Source organism: Triticum dicoccoides, chromosome 5A (genome assembly GCF_002162155.2).
Source record: "Triticum dicoccoides isolate Atlit2015 ecotype Zavitan chromosome 5A, WEW_v2.0, whole genome shotgun sequence".
NCBI lineage: Eukaryota > Viridiplantae > Streptophyta > Magnoliopsida > Poales > Poaceae > Triticum > Triticum dicoccoides.
Genome location: NC_041388.1, coordinates 158,161,408 through 158,169,129, shown reverse-complemented (window position 1 = coordinate 158,169,129; position 7,722 = coordinate 158,161,408).

Below are 7,722 nucleotides of genomic sequence, written 5' to 3'. Positions count from 1 at the left end.
CGACACCACATAAAGGGCTTTAAAAGGAATGCCACAGTCGGGCGTCTGAGCGACGCCACATAAAGGGCTTTAAAAGGAATGCCACAGTCGGGCGTCTGAGCGACACCACATAAAGGGCTTAAAAAAATGCCACAGTCGGGCGTCTGAGCGACGCCACATAAAGGGCTTTAAAAGGAATGCCACAGTCGGGCGTCTGAGCGACACCACATAAAGGGCTTTAAAAGGAATGCCACAGTCGGGCGTCTGAGCGACACCACATAAAGGGCTTTAAAATAAACAATCATAGTGAATATCCCGGAGGTAGAACCATCCCAGAGATATTTGGTAATAACAATAATATCACGGGTTAGTCAACGATAACAATAATCATCACAGATATCACAAGTCACGGGTAGTAATTCCATTTTTTGGTTAACAGTTTTCATCTCCGAAGACCGACACTAAGACCGATACTTGACCCATACCAGACTGTAATCCTTAACCATGGACACGGCTATTCGAATAGGTTTATTCTCTGCAGAGGGTGTACTCTTTACCCACGAGTAACGGATTTCTTTAGTCCATCGGGACTAATTCCATCTACGGTCTTTTTGTTGAAAACACACCTAACTTGCACACACCAGCTTATCACACACGTGTCTGGAATCACCCACGACACCTGTTAAGCAAACTCTAAGTGGGGAGGCTACAACCTCGCGTAGCATGGGATCAAATTTATATCGCGCGCTCTAAGGGGTGGCCTCCCCTCTCGGTCCCAACCGGAAACACCCATGCTCCCGGACCAGGTGGTCTGCCTACCGGTTACAACCAGTATCTTCCACCATGGCCTCTCTGTACGGTGTGTGCTAGAAAGAGGTTGACAACTTACTGAACCGTACTCTACTTGCTGTAGAGACGAGTGGTAGTACGAAACAAGTATGGGGGTTACTGGAACAAGACTCGATCTACGGTCGACTCAGGAGGTTAAAGTATTCCCTGCATGATTAGTATAACAAATATAATCCATCCAACAGGGTCACCGCTCATATCACCTTGCCATGCCATATCAGACATAACCGTCCCGACGGAGACAGGTGACAAACTCATACCTACCCAAGGCAGAGGTTTTTCACGGTTTTCTGCCGGTATGCATTCAAGGCATATGAGGGTGATTATCATCACAAGTATGTTCGTTTCCAACAGCATGGAAATCAATAACATGCACCCATGCATATGATCATATCACATGAAATAACAAGTCCTTCGAAACGCGGTGTGTTTAAATGCATCAATGATCACACCAAAATATTATGCCGAGGTTCAGAATGCTTGCCTTCAATGTGTGGAAAGGCAGGGTGCACTCCAAAACTTTTGAAAGCTTCTTCTCTCTCCCAAAATCCTATTTAAAAATATATTTGAATTAACACACATTTCAAAAACAGAACCAAAAAGTTGTTTGAAATTTTTTCAAATAAATCTTAAAATAAACTAGACCAAATTTGAAGAAAGTAGGAAAAAGAATCAACTCATTTGGATTTATATTTAAAAAGTTATAGCCAGTCAAAGTTATGGTCAAAACTGTTTTAAAAAAATAAAACAGAAAAGAAAACGTTTCGGCAGAATACGTCTTCGAAAACGGGAGACGTACTGGGGTTAATACGTCTTCACTTAACCGACGTGGATAGGCGCAGGGTCACTGACAGTGGGTCCAAGGGGCCCACTGGTCAGGTTTGACCAGTCTGCCCTCCTCCTTCTTCCTTTGTCCCGAGCGGAGGCGGGACTCCGGCGACCAACGCCGGCGAGCGGCGGCTCCTCGCGGCCTCTGGAGGGCGGGGATGGATCCGCACGGCTGGGACGTTTCTCCCGGTGGTCGAGGGGTCGACAGTTGTGGAAGAAGTCGTCGGCGGTGAGCTTCGCGGCGGAGGGAGCCTCGGGAGCAAAGTGGTTTTGTGGCGGCGATGGCTCCAGAACCAAATTGAATAGGGGGATCTGCTCATGGGAGGGAGAGGAAGCTCCTGGTGTAGAGTTTAGGGAGGGGGAGGCCCTGGTGGCGCCGGAGTGAACGAGGCAGTGGCGGCGGCCGTGGTTGCCGGAGATGAGGAAGACGACATTTCCCGGACGATTGCGGGCTATGGGGGTGCCATGAGGGTAGCCTGAGGGTGCGTGCGTGCTCAGAGGGGCTCGGGTCCCTTTTTATAGCGTGGCCATGTCGGTTTGCGGCGGCCGGGGATAAGTTTGCCGGCGAACCGCCCTACTGTGTTGCAGGGCCACGTGGCGGTGGTTGGTCGGCTCCAGGAGCTACCGACGAAAGCTCCACTGTCCATGGAGGCGAGCTGGCGCGCTGTGGTGGTCGGGGCGGTGCTGCCCATGGCGGTGGTGGATGCGGCCGCGGGCATGCCGCCAAGAGGGTTCTGGTGGCGGCGCTGTGGGGTGCCAGGGGTGGTCGGGGTGGCGTGGCGGTGCGGGGGATACGTGGCGTGCTAGCAGCTATTGGCCAAGGGCCGGAACGAGTCGGAACGGGTGCGGGGCGAGATGCGGCGGCACGAGCGCACTGGCGTGCCAAACGCACGCTCTGGGCGCGCCCAGAGCACGCCCACCATCCGTTCGGCGAAATGTCGTGGCCTGCCAGATGGCTTGGTTGGAGCTGAGGATTAGCAATTCTAGTCTAGGGCTAGTTGAGATGCTAGTGGACATGCTAGTTTGATCAGAGGTGCAAGGTCACAGTGCAAAACAAAAATCATGACAAAACTGATCATGCATACCAGGTGTTTGACAAAATGCCAAGGGCACTTAGGCATTTCTTGGAGTGGCCAAAAACTCCAGATGGGGGTCTCTTTAGAAGAATAAGAGGGTGGTGTGGTTAGTTGGACAAAATGGGAAACTTGCTAGTGCAAGTTTTACAAAACCCCAATTCTGGACAGGAAATAAATGACATTATTTCATGAACCAAAAATGATCCAAAAGGTGCATGCTCTTGGACTTAAGGGTTTAACATGGGGGACTACAAGTAGGAGAAATAATCAAGGGTATAGGAGCAACTAAAATGGTGGCTGCTGTACAAATCCTCAAATTGGACCAGAATGGAAATGAGGTTGATCCACTCAAATTTTTCAAAGAACATAAATAGGTTTTTGCACAAAGTGAAATAATATGCTCCTACTGACCTCCCTTAATTTTGGTAGAAGTTTTAAAGAAATATTTAAATAGGTTGTAGTGCAAGATGCACTTTGGACCAGAGAAGAAAAATTGAGTGCAGGGCTCAAAATATTTAAGAATGAAATATATTTTTGCATAAAAGTTAATCAAAAACATCACATGACATCTCCAAATTTTTGTGGAAATTGTAAGTGAGTCCATCAAATGGTTGTAGTTCAAATATGGTCAGATAACCTTGAAAAACCATTTTCAAGAAAGTAAAGATCAAGCAATTTAATTATTTAATTAGTTACACTGATAACAACAAAGTTTTTCTTGAGAGGTTAAACAAGTCCAACAACATAATTGAAAAGTTTTCTCTCTGGGAAAAACTCATCATAACAGGGAAGGAAATGATTAAAAATCAAAAATGGAGCTCAGAAATCTAAAGTTTTAACTCCTGGCAAAAATTTTAAATAAAACAAGGCCAAATTTTTGGGGTGTCATAGATACTACCCCCCTTAAGAAAAATCTCGTCCTCAAGATTTGTTAAAAGCTGTTTTAAGAAAACTATACGCAATAAAAAAATGGCTACAGTGAGAGGGCAATAAGTGGTGAAAAACCACAGTGTGAATACTGGCGCTGCGCGGAAAAGTCTACGGTTCGGGACAAAACCGGGTGATTTCTACGCTGGATAAAAATTTAGAATAATCTTCTAAATTTAAATATACGCTGGTCGTACCCGAGAGTACAGTGCTCTCTCTGGCCGACAGGTGGACCCGGGGCCCACTGTCAGCCTCTTCTTCTCCCACTGGCTCTTCCTTCTACCTCTGGCTCTCTCTTCCTCCTCTCTCCCGCGCGCTTTCTCGCGCTTTCTCCACCGGCGATGCCTAATGCGTAGGGCATCTAGGCCGTACCGTGGTAGTGCGCGGCGTGCTAGCTGCCGGTGCAGCGTGCACTCACCTCGCGGGCCAGCGCGCTGTCGGCACTGCTCGCGGATTCGACTCCGAACACTGGCGATCGGCGACGAGTGGCGTTGGTGGACTTCGCCCACCGTACACCGAGCTCGAGCTATAAAAACGGCCGGGGTGCCTCTCTCTTCTTCCTCACATCTGGCCTCACTTCTCCTCCTCCTTTCTCCATTACTGCTTACAGAAGCTCGGTCGAGGCTCTAATGGCGGAGGCGATGCCGGACTGGTTTGTGATCCTGATATGCGGAGGGTTGACGACGCTGCTGGGGCTCTCTGTGCTCCTGTGCGCGATGATCTTCGACGAGTATTGTGATGCTGCGGCTCGGGTGTTGGCTCTCCGCGGTGGTGATCATGAGGAGTAGATGAAGTATGCCGGGTGCTTACTGTTGTTAGGGGATGATTAGCTGGATGTAACACCGTTGCAAAGTTTTGCAAACAGTGTATGTGTCCGAATGATTATGGCTGTGAGTCTGCTCGTGGTGCTGTGTGAAATTAATTAATCCATCTCGTGAAGTGGCAGGTGTAGCAAATTAGGGAAAAGAAATCTCACTCCAGGATTTCGCGAGGGAAGAGCAGTTAATTTAAGGGAGCATAAACCACAACAAAACTACACACATAAGTAGAAGCCAATTAATTGACTCGTCGTACAAACTCAGGGTATCACGCATAAGTCACACACATAAATAAATGCTGCAAAGAACGAATACAGTAGCGACGTCTAAAATGAAAATGGTAACTGAACGGGGTCCTGATAAAATGTCTCTGGTAAAGGAATACACTCCTCTTCTATTGGAGGAAGTGGATTGACCAGTCGGTGTATGCGTCTCTCCGTGTCGGGTCTCAGTGGTCTGCCGATGGCAACCTGAGGATTTAAATCTGCAAGGCTCTGGAGATAATCCATCACTCGCTGGTTTAAATGCTCTTCAGCTATGATGTACTGGATAAGGTTGGCCAGAATTGGGTCTCTCTCAATACGCCCACCGGGAAAAGACGTTACTTCTCCGGGTGCTGCACGACTCGGAAAGTAATAATATCCTCGCTCGCGGGCATAGGGTACTGCGGATCGAAGACGGGCAATTGCTTCTTTCGCAGCAGCTTCTATGGCCAAGTGTGGGGTTGGCATAGATTTCCCCACGAAGGAAACTTCTATTGGATCTTGGTTGGGGTCTACAGGAGGAATATGCACTGCTGCCCAATATTCCGAGGTGGATGGGGTGATCCTTGATTTGAACAGCTCGTACTGGGGTGGCTAGGTAGAACCCATGGTACTGCGGGTAAAATCCCACAATATTTTGACAAAGCTACCTGGGGTTGCATCTGGGGTTCTCAGATGAATGCTGGGGTTCGGCATGACAGAAAAAGCGTGAGTGTTGTGCACAAGGTGGGGTTGCTAGGTAAGGTCACAAGGTGGCCTTTATATAGCAATGGAGCTGGATCATTTTTACCGTGGTGAAAGGTAATAAATTTGCCAGCTTGGCTCCAAAGGTCGGGTCAGTGTCAGAGATACACATATCTCATAAAGAGACGTGTTACTGTGGTTGTCGTCGGGTTGGTTTTGGTAGTTGTGCCGGGAAGAATATGCAGCTATGCGCTGACCAAACAGGCAAGGCTATTATTAAAACAGAGGCACAAAGATAGGCTACATTAATATACGCGGTCACATGATTACAAAGCGATGATACATTGAAACTTGGTGCTACTCATACTGCTTAGTCTACTTCGTTTATGTCTAAACGGGCGTGCCTGGTGGATGCCGAGGCTTCTCCACGTGTCTCCCTGCCGGGATTAGTCGGAGATGGCGGAGGAACTGCAGGGTCGGGGTAGTGAGAATGACCATCACGGGGATTGTTGGCCACAACCCCGTTGGAGTGTGCTCCCAAAATGCGACGAAGCACCTCTGGGGTTATCGCAGCACCTTGGACGATGGTTGGGGCAGATCTCGGGGTCTCGATCGGTTGTCCAAACAGCACGACTGGGTTGTCGGTGTTGGGCTCGTTTTCTTCTCTCGCCGGGGCTCGACGAACCAGCTCTCCACGAGCTGCTATTAGATCAATGGTGATCTGGTCCAACAGTGCCTCTAGTGCACTTACATAGCGCACTAGGTGCAACAATGCGGGGTCCGTCTCGTGGTCTCCATTGGCGACTTGGGGTGGTCTACCATACCCTTCTCGTCTGGGGTAGTAGTGGAACGAGCGACAGTTAACTCTGGGCGACAAGTGCCTGAGATGAACTATAGCCTCTCGAGCGGCTAGCTGGATGGCCTGTGGCTCAAAGGAAGTTGTCCTTCTGGTGAACCGGTAGGGACGCTCGGGTGCTAGACTCCTACCGTAAATGTGCACAGTGGCCCAGAATTGGCGGTCTTCACCGCTCATGGGTCCTTGATACACAACATATTCTGGTGGCTCTTCTAACGCGTAGGCACGACGGGTGCGGTTTGCGAGGATGGTCACAAAACCTTCGAGGTGGTTTGCTGTGGTTTCGCTGTGCACGACAGGGCCAGGCATTGTGGCTCGGTTTGGGGTAGCGGCTGTGCGGTGCTGGTTTGGTGTTAGCGCGCCCTTTTTATAGGAAAAAGGGGATGGAATCTTCCTTCGAACGCTTGCGAGAAAGGACTATTTAGGGGCCGGTCACTGGCGCATGAGCGACAGGTTCGGTTGATAGGTTGGGCACCGACTGCCAAAAGGTGTTGGGTCACTGTGTGGCTATCTTGCACGAGAAGCTTGGTTGGGGTTTGGTTGAGGTCTGGTGGGTTGGTTTGCCTAAGTTTATTGACCGGGCTAAGATAGGATTAGCCAATGGTCAGCCTGGCTCTGATACCAAGCCTGTCACGACCGGTTTTTCCGGGTAATAAATTTCCAGAAAAGACCGTCGTGCTCATCAGCCCCAGGATTACTGTTAGCTGATGAGGCTCCAACTTGATACAGAAATTCCAAGCAAAATACAAAATATGTAGTACAAGACCATTCTGGCCTGTGAGTACAACAAATGGTTTCTAGTGGTTGATGGCGGAAGCGGGTTGTGAAACATCAGTGTCTATGGGACTCCATTTCCCACGGGAACAGCTGACCAGGTTAACTCCTATCTTCGCGAGGCTGCTATCCCCATTGCTTAGGTTCCGGGGCTATCATCGCGTCACTCCTCTCCGTGCAAGAAAATCTGGCCAAGACAATAGCCAGGGACAAGCCAGTGAGTACTTTGAATGTACTCGCAAACATTATGAACATAGGTATAATATAACAATGATGTGCAAAAAAAAAATATTTTTATGCTCATGACGTCCGTCACAAAAGATAAATGAGACTCTGATGCGTGCAAGCAAGTTATTTATAAATTTGCAATAACATGGTAGTATAAAAACTTATGATACAAATAATCAAGTAATGCCACAGTCGGGCGTCTGAGCGACGCCACATAAAGGGCTTTAAAAGAAAATGCCACAGTCGGGCGTCTGAGCGACGCCACATAAAGGGCTTTAAAAGAAATGCCACAGTCGGGCGTCTGAGCGACGCCACATAAAGGACTTTTAAAAAAAATGCCACAGTCGGGCGTCTGAGCGACGCCACATAAAGGGCTTTTAAAAAAAATGCCACAGTCGGGCGTCTGAGCGACGCCACATAAAGGGCTTAAAAAAAATGCC